We start from the raw sequence: 19,356 nt of genomic DNA on the forward strand, positions 1-19,356 counted from the left end.
ATTAGATAAGTCATTAAAGTGGTTCAATATTTGATCGATGCATAAGTTTGCTACTGTAAAATATTTTTGATAATGTAAAAAAGTGCCAGCTTTCTTATGTAACAGCAATAGCAAGAGAGAAAATGCAATAAAAACTATAATAAGAAAAAATTTTATTGCAGAATAAAATAATACATAAAATACTCTATAAAAACTTAGGATTATAAAAGAACATTAATATAAATGTAAAATAAAAGTTATAATATTTTTGCCAGGAAGATTAAATATTATAAAAATTATATTTTCCCCAAATTAATCTATAAAATTATCTTAATAAGAAGCTATGACTCTGTATGACACATTTATAAACATTTGTTTTCTAAGTGTCATTCAGAGGAATGCGTTGGCAAGAATACCCAGAAATTTTGATAATAACAGAAACATTTGTCCAGATATTAAAACATACTCTAAAGCTAGTAAAGTTAAAGAGCTTGGTATTTATGATGGAAGGGACAAATCAATTACGGTCCAGTATAGAGTCAAAGTATAGTACATTTGATTTTCCATGTTTGTTGAGAAAGGATGCATTTTTAAACAGATGAGAGTGGATCAGCTGGCTGTCTACCCAAGAAAAATAAAATCTCCATTGTAGCATTCAAAAAAATAAATTCCAATACAGTGAATATTTACTATAAATAATAAAATATAAAGCAGCAACATACTAAAAAAACAGGCAAACAATTTTAGAATATTAAGGAGCGTAAAATTAAACCCAGAAGTCACAAAAGAAAAAGATCAGATTTCACTTCAAACATTTTAAGCACTTTTGTATGGGAAAAATACATTATTAAAAAATTGAAAGAGAATTTATTTGTGAATAATATTAACTATAGTTGTCAAACACTTGATATCTTTATTGTATCCTATGGCCTATATATATAAGAGAAAACAAAAGATAAAATATTCTAATACAAATTAAAACATGATATGAAGGGACAATTCAAAGAAGAAACTACAAATGATTATTAAACATATAAAATATGCTCAAGCTCACTAATACTCAAAGAAAGATAAATTAAATAATTGCAGAAAACTTCACTGTAAGAATAGAAATGGAAAGAAGATATTAATAGAAAAGTGGCAATCTTCTAAGTTGGTCCTGACTAGACTACCTTTTATTTGTTGGTTTATCTATTTGTACTAATATTTACATAAACTTATATTTTAATTAGCAATTCCCCTCACACACTTCATCCAACAGATACTCAAATACATCTGCAAAGGATGTTAATTACAGCAATGTTGGCCAAAGTAAAACAAATCAAAAACAATCTACATACCCATCAGTACGGGACTAGTTAAGTAGAGAGATGCATTCATAAAAAATAATGCAATTAAGCCATTATAAAGTACTCTTTATGTTTTAATATTGAAAGATGACTATTAAATGAGTGACCTCAGTGAAGCCATGTGAAGCTGAAAAATATCCCAATTGAATCCTGCCTGAATTTCTGATTTATAGTCTTGAAAACAAATAGAGTGTGCTTGACACCCCAAATTAATCTATCAAATTATTTCAGTAATAAGCTATGACCAAGTTTTGGGGTGGTTTTTTTATATAGCAACAAAAACCCAAATTAGAGACTAAAATAGAAAGCAAACAGTCTGCTGTTGGACACATAGATGGAGTAAGGAGATTAGCCTGACTATATTCCAGAGAAGAATAAAGTTGAATATATAATGGAAGGCAAAACGTTAGGATCTTGAAAACTAGGCAAAAGACATTCTGTGTTCTGAAGAACAGAGAGATACTTGTTACATAGCTAACTCTAAACATCATTATAGTTTTTGAGACAGAAAGAGGGAATTATATTCCCCCATCTAGCTGCCTCAACTACAGATCCTTTGTTCCTGGAGAGAGACGGAACAAAGGATCTCATGAGAAGGGCTCATTTCAGCAAAGACAGTGAAAACTTCTGTGTTGCATCTGCCAGAGAATGTGAAAGCTCTTCAAATCAAGCAGATCATCAAGAGTCCTTCCAATTCTTTTTTTTTTTTTTTAGGAGAACTTTTCCTAAATTATTTCGCAAATGGCATGGCTAGAACCCTCAACATTCTGTTAATTCTCTGTTGGTGCTTTAACTTGTCAATGGTCCTTTTAAGTGAGATATCTGGAAATGGGCACCATGCTTCTGCTGCAATGCGGCCTGCACAGGGTGGAGGGCACTGTAACTCCAACAGTCCTAGTTATTTAGCATGCCAGTTTTCCAAAAATGTCTAAGTATTGAAGGACAATATTAGTGGAATATCTAAATATTAACTAAATAGCTAAATGTTGATAATAACGGGGAATACAGAATCTTAGAAAAACAATATATTCTGGACATATTTTAAAAATTGGTCTCATCCAATGGAACAGAACAGAGGCCTCGGAAGTAACGCCACACATCTACAACCATCTGATCATTAACAAAACTGACAAAACCAGTGGGAAAAGGATTCTCTACTTAATAAATGGTATTGGGAAAATTGACTAGCCATATGCAGAAAGCTGAAACTGTATTCCTTCCTTATAACTTATACAAAAATTAACTATAAACGGATTAAAGATTGAAACATAAGGCTGGGCGCAGTGGCTCATGCCTATAATCCCAGCACTTTGGGAGGCCGAGGCAGATGGATCACGAGGTCAAGAGATGGAGACCATCCTGGTCAACATGGTGAAACCCCGTCTCTACTAAAAATACAAAAATTAGCTGGGCATGGTGGTGCATGCCTGTAGTTCCAGCAACTTGGGAGACTGAGGTGGGAGAATTGTTTGAACCCAGGAGGCGGAGGTTGTGGTGAGCCAAGATTGTGCCATTGCACTCCAGCCTGGGTAAGAAGAACGAAACTCCATCTCAAAAAAAAAAAAAAAAAGATTGAAACATAAGACCCAACATCCTAAAAACCCTAAAAGAAAACCTAGGCAATACCATTCAGGAGACAGGCATAGGCAAGGACTTCATGACTAAAACACCAAAAGCAATGGAAACAAAAGCCAAAATAGACAAATGGGATCTAATTAAACTTAAGAACGTCTGCACAGCAAAGAAAACTATCATTAGAGTGAACCGGCAACCAACAGAATGGGTAAAAAATTTTTGCAATCTACCCATCTGACAAAGGGCTAATATCCAGAATCTACAAAACAAATTTACAAGAAAAAAACAAACAACCCCATTAAAAAGTGGGTGAAGGATATAAACAGACACTTTTCAAAAGAAGACATTTATGCAGCCAACAGACATATGAAAAAAAGTTCATCATTACTGGTCATTAGAGAATTGCAAATCAAAACCAGGAGATACCATCTCATGGCAGTGAGAATGGTGATCATTAAAAAATCTGGAGACAACAGATGCTGGAGAGGATGTGCAGAAATAGGAAAACTTTTACACTGTTGGTGGGTGTGCAAATTAGTTCAACCATTGTGGAAGACAGTGTGGTGATTCCTCAAGGATCTAGAAATAGCAATACCATTTGGCCCAGCAATCCCATTACTGGCTATATATCCAAAGGATTATAAATTGCTCTATTATAAAGACACATGCACATGTATGTTCACTGCATGTATGTACAATAGCAAAGACTTGAAACCAACCCAAATGCCCATCAATGATAGACTGAATAAAGAAAATATGGCACATATACACCGTGGAATACTATGCAGCCATAAAAAAGGATGAGTTCATGTATTTGCAGGGACATGGATGAATCTGGAAACCATCATTCTCAGCAAACTGACACAAGAGCAGAAAACCAAACACCACATGTTCTCACTCATAAGTGGGTGTTGAACTATGAGGACACATGGGCACAGGGAGGGAAACAACACACACTGGGGCCTGTTGGGAAGTGTTGGGGGGGGTCTGGGGAGGGATAGCAGGGGGTGGGGAGGGAAAACATTAGGAGAAATACATAATGTAGATGACAGGGGGATGGATGCAGCAAACTACCATGGCATGTGTATACCTATGTAAAAACCCTGCATGATCTGCACGTGTATTCTAGAACTTAAAATATTTTTTAAAAATGGTCTTATTATAAAGATAGCTTAGTCTGCTTCATATAAGCCTGTTGATAATCATTTCACTCTTCAGTAGTGTTCAAACAGAATTCTTCCTAGCATCTTTATCCTCTCACAGCAGATTAATTTACTTCTTCCCCTTTCAGAAAAAAGTTATTTAACCTACTGTCCCTACATTTTCCCTTACTCCACCAAAAAATGTCTTTGAGTGGTAGTCAGGGTCTTCCCTAGTTTTTTCCTCCATCAATCCCTTACATTTCACCTAGACTCTGCCCCATTGGATGTACTGAGACACATGTTGTCATTCTCTGCCACACCCACCAATACATTCTCTGACTCACTCATGGACCTTATTTCATCAGATGACCATAGCTTTTATCTTTATTTCTCCTTCACTGAAACCTTTTCCCAACTGAGTAGTTTAGACCCAACTGAGCAATTCTTCAAAACACTAAATATCTGTCAACTGTGCCTAGAAATCTACCCTTAGAAAAATAAAAAACACTTTTGCTTGCTAGACCAAAAAGAGTAAACAAAACCACACTTGGAATGGTGTTAATGTTAGAGAAAGCATTCAGATAAATGGACTATCCTTTGTAGAATCCTTTTTCAAATCAAACATTAGTTAAACTTTCTATCTCAAAAAAAATGAGTTTTTAAGAACTCCATTTTTTATAGCATTGTATTTATAAAGGTTTATTATTATTTATTACTGTCCAACCACAAACTCCTATTGAAAAGTGCCATTATGGCCATTTTAAAGATAAATGCAAGGCAAGAGAAATGACACTAAGGCCCAACCTCAGTCACAGGATGAGTGAATGTAAAAGTTACAAACTCATTTAAAAGAATAAACTCATTTCCTATTAAGTTATCTCAAGCCCACCAACACAGGCTTGCTGGTATCAAACCACATTGCAGGAGTAGAGGGGTAATCTCTTTCTAATTTGTGGGTACAGACTTCATTAAAAAATACATCTTCAGCTATCCTTCCAATATTTCTATGCTATAGAATTTGTTGCAGTTAATATTATGGTTAAGGCAGTATAATAAAAGAATCTGAAAATCTAATATAATCCTTATAATGACTATCAAAATATTTTGCATTTATTTACATGAAAGATGATATTACTCTGCAAAATCATTTATATGTGTGTTCTTTCATTTACAGGAATATATTGTCTTTATAAAAATAATGACATGAGTAGAGATTTGGGACATGCTTTAAACAAATACAATACTTAAATACATTAGTTACAATATTTAAATAAATAAAATTTTGACTAAGTTAAGGGCTATCCATTAAAGTATTCTTCTAGCATAGGTCACACATGAAGATTCTGAACCAGAAGACAGAACCACTGAGAGAAAATGGGAAGAGGTAAATACGTGTTACAGAGGATACTTTATTAGAAAATGGATAAAGATAAGAAATAACATGGTCCTTGAGAAGCTGTGAACATAAAGAACCACATCCTGTGGATATAATTGGTGGGAAATTTATTTATATATTTTTCCATAAGTTATTGGGGTACAGGTGGTAATTAGTTACATAAGTTCTTTAGTGGTGATTTATGAGATTTTGGTGCACTCGTCACCTGAGGAGTATACACTACACCATATTTGTAGTCTTTATGCCTCAAGCCCCTCCCACTCTCCCCCCAAAGTCCCCAAAGTCCATTGTATCATTCTTATGCCTTCGAGTCTTCATAGCTTAGCTCCCACATTGTCAATGAGAACATACAATTTTTTTTCCATTCCTGTGCTGCATCATTTAGAATAATGATCTCCACTCTCATCCAGGTCACTGCAAATGCTGTTAACTCATTCCTTTTTATGGCTGTGTAGTATATTCCATATATATATATATATATATATATATATATATATGTATATGGAATATACACACACATATGTATATATGTATGATGTATTCCATCATATATATATATGTATATATATATATATATGCCATTATATACACACATGCAATATGCAATATATATATATATATATATTTCTTTATCCACTTTTTGATTCATGGGCATGTGGATTGACTCCATCATGTTGCAATTGTGAATTGTGCTGCTATAAACATGCATGCGCAAGTATCTTTTTTGAATAATGACTTCTTTTCTTCTGGGTAGATACTCATTAGTGAGATTGCTGGATTGAATGGTAGTTCTATTTTTAGTTCTTTAAGGAATCTCCATACTGTTTTCTATGGTGGCTATACTACTTTACATTTTTGGTGGGAAGTTTAGAATCACTACAGTGAAGAAGTCTCCATTATTCATGTCTCCATTATTGGGGACAATTGTAGGCATACCCATATTTGGACTGCATTCTAGCCTGGGCAGCAAAGCAATACCCCCATTCTCTCTCCCTCTTCCTTTTTCTCTTTCTTCCTCTTCTTTGTTCTTTTTCTTATTATTCTTTTTCTCAAAAAAAAAAAAAAAAAAAAAGTGGGGCCTTTAAGATGGGGCCTTTATAAAAAATAAAAATAAAAAAATAAAAAAAAAGAATCCCTGGCCTCTACCAACTATATGCCAGTAGCCTCTCATTCCCTCTAGCTGTGATAACCAAAAAAAAAAAAAAAAGAAGAATAGCTATTAAAAAAAAAATGATACAATGGACTTTGGAGACTCTGGAGACTCTGGGCAAAGAGTGTGAGGGGGTGAGGGATAAAAAACTGCATACTGGGACAGTATGCTTGAGGGATGGGTGCACCAAAATCTCAGAAATCACTGCTAAATAACTAATTCATGTAACCAAACACCACCTGTTCCCCCAAAACCTATTAAAATAAACCACAAAAAAAAAAGAAGTCTCAAATGCTGTTGCTGCAAATGTCATTCTTTCAAGTAAATAGCTAAACCTCAACAGAAGTCAGCATTCCACTTTAAATAAATATCTACTGGGCAGTTTATTGTATATGAGCTGAGAGCAGATAATAGTTTAAAAGTGGTTGAAATGTTGAACACTTAAAGTTTGAAAAGAAGCTATTGTAAGAAATGGCATCTCTTTTTACCATTTGGGTTTATTGCATTAGCCATACATTGTTTAGTGAAGAGCATTGCCCAGTACTTAATCTTGTTTATTCATTCATTTATTTGTATTCATTCTAAAGTTTTTTTCTGTTCATAATTTTGCATCTGTACCAATCAACGTAGTGTCTAGTTGATAATCAGGGGTCAGCTTAGAAAGCTGAAATATTCTGCAATCTAGCTGGTTAGGCTCTAAGCATATAATTGTCTAAGCACAAAACAACTCTTGACTAAAACATTTTGTTCAAGAGTTGTTCTATGCTTAGACAGTGAATCTGTCTTGAACAACTCTTGAACAAAACACAGGTGAAATATAAATAATATATAAGATTCACCATCTAAGCATAGAACAACTCTTGAACAAAACACAGTGAAATATAAATAACATATAAGAACTTGTGCTCATACATGATAGAAATAAGAAAAAAGGTAGAACAGCAGAGTTGAAGTGTGCTTTTCAGTAGAGTCAGTATGATGTTACTCATTTTTTATCATAGACAATTCCTCATTGTATCTGATTTCTTTGAATTTTTCCACATTACATGTATGTGTACACATGCACACATACAAACACGAAGCTAGTTGTTATAAAGGTATACTAAGAAACACATGGACGCAAACACTTCTGTCCTCAATTTGAATATATCGGGAGAGATCAGAGGGGATGATGAGGGCTCAAATTGTGAAGAATGTCCAACGTGGATCTGTGATGAGCAGGAACATCTAGAGCTTGTAACATCCGAGGTCTGACTTTGCTGGAAGCAAGTTAGTAAACTCTGAAATTTTGAATTAGACTATAAGCAGTAAGTTTGTTCTAATGAGAATAGTCTTCACCAGAATGTATTCTCACATTCTGTTTGTTGATCACTGTGTAACTCTGAGTAAGTCACTAAACTAGATTTCTGTCCCATTTATCTCATAAGGTTTTGATTCCTATGTATCACTGTGCATTCTCCACATCCAACAGGTTACTCAGTACTGTCATGTATTCCTACATTTTATACTTGATGAGGGCAGGGCCTCCATATTGCAAATGAAGTGGCTGTAATGGTTGGCAATTACATTAAAAAGGCGAAAAGTGAGACAAGGATGTCTTAATTCACATTCAAAAATTGTTCTGAGAGCCGAGAAAAAAAAAACAAAAAAAACAATCATTAATGGTAGCCACAGAAATAATTCACAGCACATACGTAGGGCTCAGTTATGGCAGAGGTGGGATATGCCATTTTAAATAATTCAGAGCATCACTTCATTCATTCAACATATAATTTATTTAGTGTCTTCTATGTGGCATGCTTTGTTTATTCATTCAACAGAACAAAGATTTGTAACCTCACTGCTTTTACATTCAAAAAGAGGGAGACTGAAAACAAACCATAAACATAATAAATAAGTTATTTAATGTGTTCATAGGTAATAAGTGTTAGGGGGAAAAAAAGGAAATAAAGTAGAATAGGGCAAAGGAGATCAGGAGTGCCAGGGTTTGCAGGAAGGAGATATTAAATATTGAGGTTAGGGCAGCATCATTGAGGTGACATTTGAGAAGAAATTGAAAGAAAGTTAAGGAATTAGCAATGAATATATTTGGAAGGAGAGTATTACAAGCAAAAAACGTAGCCAGAGCAAATCTTTTAAGGTGATAGTCTGGTCATAAAGTTTAAGGAAAAGTAAGGAAAGCTTATAGTGTAGTAGACAGTGAGCAAAAAGAGCATATTACAAACTGAGGGCAGAGAGGTAACTGGATTAAGGTACAGAGCAGGAGACCATTTAATGCTTTTGAAGAAATTTGACTTTTAATCTGTATGAAAATAAAAATGGAAGCCATTGTGATGGTTTTGAACAGAGAAATGATACGATCTATCTTAAATGCTAAAAGGAGCACTATGTCTACTGTGTTGAGATTAGAATATCAGAAGACAAGGGTGAACCAATTAAAAGGATAAGCTGGAAGTGTACAAATTATGAGAGAAAAGTAAGAGTCAGGGGTTAATCAGCATCATCACCATAATTTTTTATGCTAAGCAACTGGATGGAGTTTTCATCAGTTGAAATGTGGAAGGTTGCAGGTGAAACCACCTGGTGTTTATTTCGGGGCCTATTGATTTTGAGATGTCCATTAGACATTCAAGTAGGTAGCTAAGTAGAGAGAGATACAAATGTGGTATTTAGGGGAGAAGCCAGGGCTAGAGATATACGTTTGTGAGTTGTTGCCATACGCATTATATTTAAATTCATATGATTGGACGAGATCACCAAAGACATGAATAGAGGTAGTGAAGAGACCAAAAACAATGTGGGAGTCTTCCCAACTTTAAGAGATTGGGGAGAAGAATAGAGCCCTTAACAAAGATTGAGAAAGAAACCAGTGAGAAAAAAATGATCAAGGAATTGGGTGGTATGAAACAAAAATGAGAAAAGATTTATCAAGGAGGTAGGATTGTTGCTAAGAATGGCTGTTGATCAGTGGAAACATGAAGAGAGTAGTTCTGATGGGATGAGGGAGGAAAAGAAGGCCTGACTTGAGTGAATTTAAAAGACAATGGGAAGAGAGAATTAGAAACTACAAGATTAGGTCATTCCCTCAGAGTTTTTCAACAAACAAGATGAAGTAATGAATGGATAAGAGACAGGGAAACTGGAGCAAGTAAACTTCTTTAAGTACTTAGACATACCTGTATATTTATGTATACCTATTTCAATGAGAAGGAGAAAGAGAGAAAAATATTAATGTCAGAGATAGAGGGAAGAATTGCTGGAGCGATATTCAAAGAATTCAGAGTTCTGAAAATAATGTCCTTAAACAAGCAAGAGGAAATGGGATATACGTAAAACTGGAGGGATTGGCTTTAGATGGAGATAAGATTAAAGACCATTATTTACTGCCCTACACAGTTCCTATTTCATAACATACCCATGAATGTCACTGGGTGATTAAACACTGAGGAAATATAATGTGTCTGTATATATTATGGAACATGGTTTTTATTATGATTTTAAGGATGAAATTGAGAACATTTTGAAAAGTCAGAAAGGAGCAACCTGTTGCCAACAATGGCAAAATGGGCATTAAAACAGATTCCATGCCCTTTGAATTGTTTATACCGTCATATTAATTTCTTGTTCATAAGACTACAAAATGCAACAGAGTCTTGAAACTCATTGCTTTAATCCATAGATTATATTCCATTCTCAAGTCACCACAAGTTGAAGTTGGACTGTCAAAAGGGCATTGAATAAAGCTACAAACAACTAGAATTAGCATCTTTTTTAAGAATGAGAATATGCTATTGAATACAGGCCTCAGAATGGTTCCATTGAATGAGGCTGTTCAATTAGATATCATGTGGTGAAGAGACATTCCCTTGGCATTTAATTTTTTTTCCTTTCGTTCAGTTGTTTTCGTTCTAGTATTCTGTTTCTCTACTCTTTTACTATAATGCATTCATGAAAACACGGCCAATTTAATTTTCTTAAATTAGCAGAAGCTTGTTCATGTCACTATTCATTTGTTTAAGGCATTTAGTAATTCACCATTTCTTAGAGAATTAAATTCAAATTGCTTCGATTTGGTAGCCTTTGTCATCTTCACTATCACTTGGTCCAAGCTGCCATTTTATCTTATTGCAATAGCCTGAAAATCGTTACACTCTTGTGCACATCATATACCACTGTGCAATCAATTTTTACATTTACCACTGTAATCGATAGCTATATTTATGCTGCTTAACATAACCACAAATCCTAGTGGCTTAAAATATTAAATATTTATTTAGTTCACAAATCTGTGGATTAATTGGATAGTCTTTGGGGGTTCACCTGAGGAATTCTGCTGATGTGGAGAGAGGGCTTAGCAGAATTTACTATTTATAAATCAGCTAGACTGCTTGGCTGATCTTGGCTGGGCTCTCCCAGGTGTCTGGCTGGTGCCTGGGTGAACCTGAAGGAGCTGAGTTGAGACAACTGCTCTGCTCCACATTTTCTCATTCTTGCAGGGAAGTCTATGCAGATTCTCATGGTGGAGGAAAAGAAGCAGCATGTATGTGCTTTTCTGAGTCTCTGACTGGGTTCAGTTTGTTCCTCTCCTATTGACAAAGAAAGTCATATGGCAAGCAGAGTCATTATGGTAAGGCACTAGAAAAAGGGCATGGATTTCAAAAGGTGTGATAAATTGGGGGCATTAATGTAATGCAGCTACTAAAAAGACTTATTTTTTTTGGAGATAGGGTCTTATTCTGTCAACCAGGCTGGAGTACAGTGGTGCAGTCATGGCTCACCATACTCTTGACCTCCTGGGACTTAGTGGATCCTTTAGCCTCAGTCTCTGAGTAGCTGGGACCACAGGCAAGCACCACCATGCCCAACTGATTTTTTTGTATTTTGTAGAGATGGGCTTTCTCCATATTGCCTGGGCACGTCTTAAACTCCTGTGCTTAAGTCACTTACCCACCTCAGCCTCCCAAAGTGTTGGGACTACAAGTGTGAGCCACTGTACCTGGCCCTAAATTCTTAATATGTGCTAATACAGTCTCTGGCTCAAAGCCTTATCTCACACAATTTTTCCCCATAGATGCTGAGACATCATTTTCTTTGCCACATTTATTTAGCCTAATTCCTATTTGTCCTTTATCTCAGCTCAAATATCAGTTTGTATAGGAAAAGTTCTCTGATTTTCCAAGCTAGGTCAGAAGCTTTTCTCATAACCCTTCATAGAATCATGTTCTTGTCACAGAGCACTTGACTTGGGTTGAATGATAGTGTAATTATTTGATTAATTTCTGTCTTTTCATTACACTAATAACTCTCTAAGAACAAGAACTTTTATATCTCTTTGTAGCACCTAGTATCCAGTATTATGCATGGCCCATAAGAAATGTTTAATAAATGTTTGTTGAAAATGATATTATTTATTCTGAATTTTCCTGATTATTCTTTCTGTTTTCATTTTCCTTTTGTTGAGAAATCTTATGAATTCTGTAAAATTTATTAACAAATTTTTAATGGAAAACTGTCATCTATCATTCCATGTACCTAATACACTGACTATTTTTCTTTCTTCTTTGCCTTTTCTCTTAGACTTTCAGTTAGACGTTTTCCCTAAGTCCCTGGTCTCTCAGCAGTGGTTTCCTTTGTTAAACAGCACAATTGAAATAGGAAATTATGAATAGTTGTCATTTCTCTGGCCACACCCTCCTCATTTTACTGTGGCCTTTTAAAAGGGAGCAATAACATACAAATTAATCCTGTGAGTTAGAGATATGCTACTATGTCTTCCCCAGAGAGGCGTCTGCTCTAGTAATGGAACATTAGACTTGGAATCTGGAGATGTGGTGAAAATTACCTGTTGGTCCCTGCCTGGGTCATTTTACCTCTTTAGGCTCAATCTTATAACATTTAGAGAGGACATAATGTCAGATGAAGTCTAATACTCTCACTAGCTTTAAGAAAAAATTTCAAGCAGTGTTTTAGTGTTCTCATATCAGATTTCCTCTATATTCTTCCTTAAATGGCTGAATAGTTCTCTGATAAAACTTACTCTGCTATGTTACATAAAATTCCTGGCTTCCAGATTGAATTGTGATTTCTTTTTATCATTAAGAACCCTGTCTTCTTTCTTGTGTTTGGCACAATTAACTGCTGAAAATTTTTAAGCTCAATGAAGACTTCCATTGAATTCTCATTTGTGCTTGTACATTTCAGGGCACATATTTTCAGAGAACTCCAGTGTGCAGAGGCTATTGCCTTAGGTGTAAGTTAGACACATTGGAGACTGCAGCTGGAAGTTGTTAACTCTCATTAGAGTTAACATTAGTCCTTCCTTGAATGTGATTAAGTTATATTGAATAGGTGTCTTGACATGCTAATTTGAGAAAGGAATATAAATGTAAAATGCAAAAATATAAACAGCATTTTGAATGTATAAGTTTGTCTTTTGGAATCATATACCTTGAAAAGGAAGTCCTGAAACGCAAATTTCATAATATTTAGCATATACTAAAGTGATGGGGAAACTGTTAATATCAGATTGTGAGAGTTCCAATTATTGAAGCCATCCACCAATAAGTACTGAAGTAATGTCAAAGAATCCCAAGAGTGTGTCAGCGACAAAAGAGTTTATTATGGAAAAACAAATGGGCCGTTTTCTGTAGCTGCTCCTGCTGTTGCTACTATGATGGGTAACATACACCAAGCAAAATATCCTTCTCATATGTTTATCCACACATTTTCACCCTAGGGAAATAGAATGGGCTTCATCTCTGTTAAACGTGTTTGATTGCTTTGGGATATTCTCTCTCCTTTTCTGTTTTATCTATCGCTGTTTTTATTTTTAATAAAAGTATTTTATAGCATTCATGCAAAAACAATTCAATGGTGTCTTTTTTTCACAAATAACTTATGTTAGGAATAGAGTTAAATGGCTCTCCTGTGACCTCCATCTTGTTATGATCCATAGGTCCTTAGAATTTTGCCTTCAGGGTGTTAGGATAATGAATCCAATGCTTACCCTGGTTAGATGGCCAATTCTGGTGGTGCAAGCTGAGTGTGCACTATTTTTTAACTTGTCCCAAAAAAAAAAAGGTGTTTGATGATGGCCAGTCTTTGCTGTATGCATGAGAAGTTATGTTGGTTTGGAAAAGCTTAAACTTTTGCATGTGTTCTCCGTTAGCCATACTTTTATGTTAAGAAAATAATTTATTCAGGAATCCATCTTAGCCTTGATTTTTTGAGAATATTAAAGAGTTAAGAAATGTGAATCTCTTAGACCCTGAAAGTAAAATCACAATGACTATTATCTTTCTAAAAATACTGCACATTTTTTTTTTTTTTTGCAGATATGTGTGGTCGGGGGAATGTATCACAACGAAAAGCACTAGCATTTGTAATTCTGCAGAGAATGACTTAGAATATCAAATCTCTGCTGAAGCTATTTCTGTTCCATTCTGTGCCTGCTTCACAGACTGTCCCAATTCTTTAAAGAGCAATCAGTGAGTCTACTTTAACATATAAAATTATGGATCCTGGGCTCCTTTTTGTAAAAGAAAAAAAATTACTTTATAAAGATCCATGTTTTCTTTTGAGGAAAGAACAAATGCATCATTTCCACTTCCACGTTACCTCATCTTGACAAATGTCAGCCCTTACTCCTGCAGGGTTAGCAGCTGATTAGACTAATACAACACATAAAAACCGTAAAATTTATTGCCGATACATTTTAAACCCAGTTTCCAGTGAAGAACTTTGACAATTGTTCCAAATGCATTAAAACTCAGACGTTCTAGAATATCACTTGAAATCGAGATTGATGGGTATGTTATTTATAACTCATTCTCCCTAAGAATTTTAATTTGTGTAAACTGTTTTACTCTCAAGTTCAGCCAATACAGAATTCAGGAGTCATTTGGCTTTGCAGCATTGATTACATATTTTTTTCCCTACACTTCTTTCATGGTTGCTTCTGTGTTCAATTCCATAAAGTTTTTACTTATGGTATATTTCCCTGGCTGAATTCCCCTTTCTGTCTCCATGGATCACAGTGTTTGACAGAACTGCAGAAGAGAAAAAGCCTCACTACCAGATTTTTCACTCAAACTAAAGATTAAGTCAAGTTCCAATAGAAAATTCCTTAATCAAAGTTGTCAGCTTACATATGGTCGCTAAGTTTAATACAGTCAAGTGGATATATATATATGAAATGTTGTCAAGAGCAAATTTAGGGTCCTGTTACATAGGAAAACACTAAGGAACACAGACGATTCTCATTTCTGCCATAGAAGTAAAAATAATATAAATAATAATAAGAACTACTCACCATTTATAATGTGCTAATTATAGCATCACTGTGCTGAGTGCTTCACTCAAGTGATACTTGAGATTGTTCAGTTATTTACATTTCCTGGTAATTCTATGATATCCTGTCCCAGATCATATAGCTTTTAAGTTGTTTAATGTGGAAATTCATGTCAAATCCATTTCCGTCTTCCATCATGGCCATTCTTAACCATTCTGCAATACTATTCATCTGAATAATGATGATGCTTTTTAAATTTTTTAGTGGGAATGGAAGGTGTTTCCCCCCCCCCCAGGCTGGAGTGCAATGGCACAATCTATCTCGGCTCACTGTAATTTTTGCCTCCTAGGTTCAAGCTATTGTCTTGCCTCAGTCTCCCGAGTAGCTGGCATGCGTCACCATGCCTGGCTTATTTTGTATTTTTAGTAGAGATGAGGTTTCTCCATGTTGCTTAGGCTGGTCTCAAACTCCCAACCCCAGGTGATCTGCCTGCCTCAGCCTCCCAAAGTGCTGTGATTACAAGCAGGAGCCACTGTGCCCTGGCATGATGATGCTTTTATCTAATGATAAATGACTTTGGAACTCAGGGAGCTTCCAAACTCATGATTTCGTATGAATCTCTGAGGAATTTCCTCTAAAGGCTTCTCTGAATGTAGTCTCTGCCAGGATAGAGGATCAAACTAAGTTGTCTGTACAATATGACAAGTATAGTTGGCCCAGACACTGTTATTAGTGTTCTCAGTATTGAAACAACTTACTCTTCAGGATTCTCCCTGAGTAAAACACAATAGAATAAAATTCAGAATTGGTTCTTTGTAACTTCTATTTTCTGAACTGCTGGTAGATTCATGCCCTAAATCATCAGACAGCTTTATAGTCTTGTCTTCTAGGAGAACTACATACCTTTGTAACTGTACCCTCCTGGGGTCTCAAGCCAAAGCAAAAAGACAGGACTCAGTCTGGTACTGTCATGGTAGTAAATTATGCAACACCTCAATCCTGACACAAAATTTATAAAGATAAATCCTTTGTTCACCTTTCAATATCTTCTTCAAAGCTTCCAAATTCAGTTCTCCCTACTCACCTAAATAAGCCAAATCCAGTAAACACTAATTTTCAGGGTAAAGGCAAACAGTAAAGCTTCAAATGCATGGAATAATTCCTTATACCTAGGCTTTATTGTGCTCTAGTGAGCTCTAGTCCAGCCACAGTTTTAAGAATGATCTCTAAGGTGAGGTACATGCATGTAATCCAGGGTGGATGCAAATGATCCCCTGAATAATAGTAAGAAAATTTTAGAGCCTCTTGTTATATTAATTTTATCTCAATCTTTAAAGTTTTTTATTTTAGGGACTGTTTCAAAAAATAAATGATATAAAAGTATAGTGGTACATTTATGTTATATATAAATACACAAGTAATAGGCTCAACATATCTGGGGACTCCTGTTCTATACTACAGTAATTAGGCTAAAGGAATTCTAGGTGGAAAGTATGCAGTCACTTATTATGATACTACACATTTATAAATATTGATGTATCAATTATCTAAAATTATGAAAATACTACATTGTAAAGAGGAGGCTAAGATTCCTGATTTTACATACTAATTTTTGATTGAGAAGTAAGAATAATACCTCTAAAGGTAAGGTCTCTAGGTTTTCTTTTGAGACAAGAAAAAATGCAGAATGAGATTTTCCATCTACTCTACATAGCTTTAATTAGGGAGAAAAAGGAAAGAGATTAGAAAAAACTTCTTAATACCTCAGAACAGTATTTCCCAGGAAGTACTCCTCAATGTTATTAGGTATTCTAGAGGAAGAGAAGGGTTTGTTAAACAGATTTCTTTACTAGAAAACTTTTTAGAGCTCCTAATGAGAGATTCTAATATTCACCATCTAAGTGGCAGACAAGATTGTTCAGCTAGACTTATTTGACCATAGTATCATGTTTTTGAAAAGCACTTCCTAAAATGAACCTGTTTTTGAATGTACTTGGAAAATGTTGACTAAAGTAAATTGAAGTTTTCTGCCTAGAGCCCAAATTAGTGTCCATCCCAGTTCAAACTAATTCCACATTAATGTACGCCTCACCAAGAGTCAGGGTATTCTCTCTCTTTTCCCTTCTACCTTCCTCCCCTTATATTCAATATATAGGTTTTTAGTTCTTTCCATTTATCCAGTACTGTGCTAAGTATAATGAGAAAATTATAAACCTACATAATATTTATTCTAGTTGAATTCAATACAATTAGAAAGATAGACATTCTACCCATAATTATTTATAATTGTTATAAATCAGAAGTTATAAATAGGTTTCAGAGGGACACTGTGCTTAGTTTGGTGGGTTCAGGAAGCACCTGCTTGAGTTCATATTTCTGCTGAGATGTAAATGACAAGTTGGAAATGGACATTTGAAAAGCAAGAGAGCTCCTGAAATAAAGGAAATAAATATACAAATGCTCTGAGTGTAGGAGAGATTTGTTCATCATCACCATCAGCTTAGCAGGCTGGTGTGGATGGAGCAGAGTGGATGGGATAGACAACTACATGCATGGCGTGGCGGAGTCAAGGAGGAAGCAGATTACGCAGGACTTTGAGAGCTACATCAGAGCTTTGGGATTTTAATCGGGAGCAACTGAAAATTATGAAAAGATTTTAAGTAGCCAGTGACAAGATCAGAGTTATCCTTGAAGCGATTACCCTGGATGTTTTGTAGATGACATATTGGAAAAAGCCAAAAGAAAAAAAGACATCTCCATATCCTTCTAGATAAACTCTGCAAGGACAGGGGTATTTTTCCCTCACAAAGATACCCCAGATATTTATGAGAGTACTTGGTACTTGGTAGAAGCCCCATAAATATTTGCTACATAAAGGAGTTAAGGTATGCATCCAGTTAAGACCCTATTTTAGCAATTCAAGTGAAAGCTGTTGGTACATTGGACTTGAAGGTGACAGTGTAGTAATACGATATTTGTGAATAACTATTGACTTCATCTCCCATTACTTTCAATATGTGTGTTTTAATGTGAGGAAATCTTTTGATGGAATATCAGATATTAGCCAGAAATTGACAATATACAGCTTTTGGAGACATGAAGAATTAATAGCAGGTACTGCCTATCATAGGCAGCTGTCTGCTTTGTCCATGAACTTACATAGCGATGTTTAGGTAACTTTTCAATTCCTCATTTTTAATATATAGTCATATCACAATTCCAAGTTCATTTGAACTTTACACATGTCAAGATTTAAACAAACAACCACAGAACCTGTTAAGAATTTCATTTATTATTTTAAATCTATATAGTGTTAAAGATCCACCTTAATTATTGTTCCTAACAGGTATTTATGTTACCCATAAGATTTACACAAAAAAAATAAAATTTTAAATGATGCTTCAAATAAAAATGTGGAAAGTGCTTGTTATGGGTTGAATTGTGACCTTCCAGTTCATATGTTGAAGTCCTAAACCCCGTACCTACAAAGCAACCTTGTAGAGAAATAGAATCTTTATAGAATTAAGCTAAAATAAAGACATTAAGGTGGATCTCAATCCAACATGACTGGTGTCCATGTAAAAAGGGAAAATTTAGGGACAGCCACATATACAGGGAGAATGACATGTAAGTATGAAAATCTACAAACCAGAATGGCTTAGAACAGATCCTTCCCTCACAGCCCTGAAAAGGAACCAATCCTATCAATCCTTTGATTTCAGAGTTTTAGCCTCCAGAACTGAGAGTCATTAAATTTCCAACAGTTTCCAGTAGTTTGTTGTGGCAGCCATAGCAAGCTAATGTAATGCCTGTAATAGCAGCAACTTTAAGATTCTATTAACTGTTTTTTATATTGTTTATTCTGGTTGAGTCTGCCAAATTTAGCAACAAATGCTAGTTGCTACTGAGGATGGTGATTAGCTCGGTTGCTTACAAAGACAAATCATATTTAAATCTTTTGAAGTTAGAAAAAGGTGGAAAGCAGGAATAGCAATTGCAGTTTTAGTCAAGTCCTGTTTCTGACTCTATTGTTGTTGGAACTAGAAGGAATATTATTTTTTTATTGAGAAGTTATTTGTTATTCTGTGTGATTTTTCAGAATAAATAATATTGGCAAGGTCACTTGAGCTTTAGTTTGAGATGGTGCAAATGTCATATGAATTCTAGGCATTTTGCTTTTCTCAAACAGGTTTTCTTCACTTTAAAGATCAATACACCTGCTTCATTTTATTTACAAAGAAGTCTCTTCACCACAACTGAGCCACCACTTTTAAATGTACAGTCAGCCCTCCATAGGTGCTGGTTCTGCACTCTCAGATTCAACCATCAGAAGATGAAAGATATTTGCGGGGGGAAAAAAAGCTGTGAAAAATAATATGATTTAAAAAATACAAATGAGCAAACAATATAGTATAGCAATTATTTACATAGCATTTACCTTGTTTTAGGTATTATAAGTAATCTAGAGATGATTT

This window comes from Saimiri boliviensis, chromosome 11 (assembly GCF_048565385.1).
Source record: "Saimiri boliviensis isolate mSaiBol1 chromosome 11, mSaiBol1.pri, whole genome shotgun sequence".
Taxonomy (NCBI): Eukaryota; Metazoa; Chordata; class Mammalia; order Primates; family Cebidae; genus Saimiri; species Saimiri boliviensis.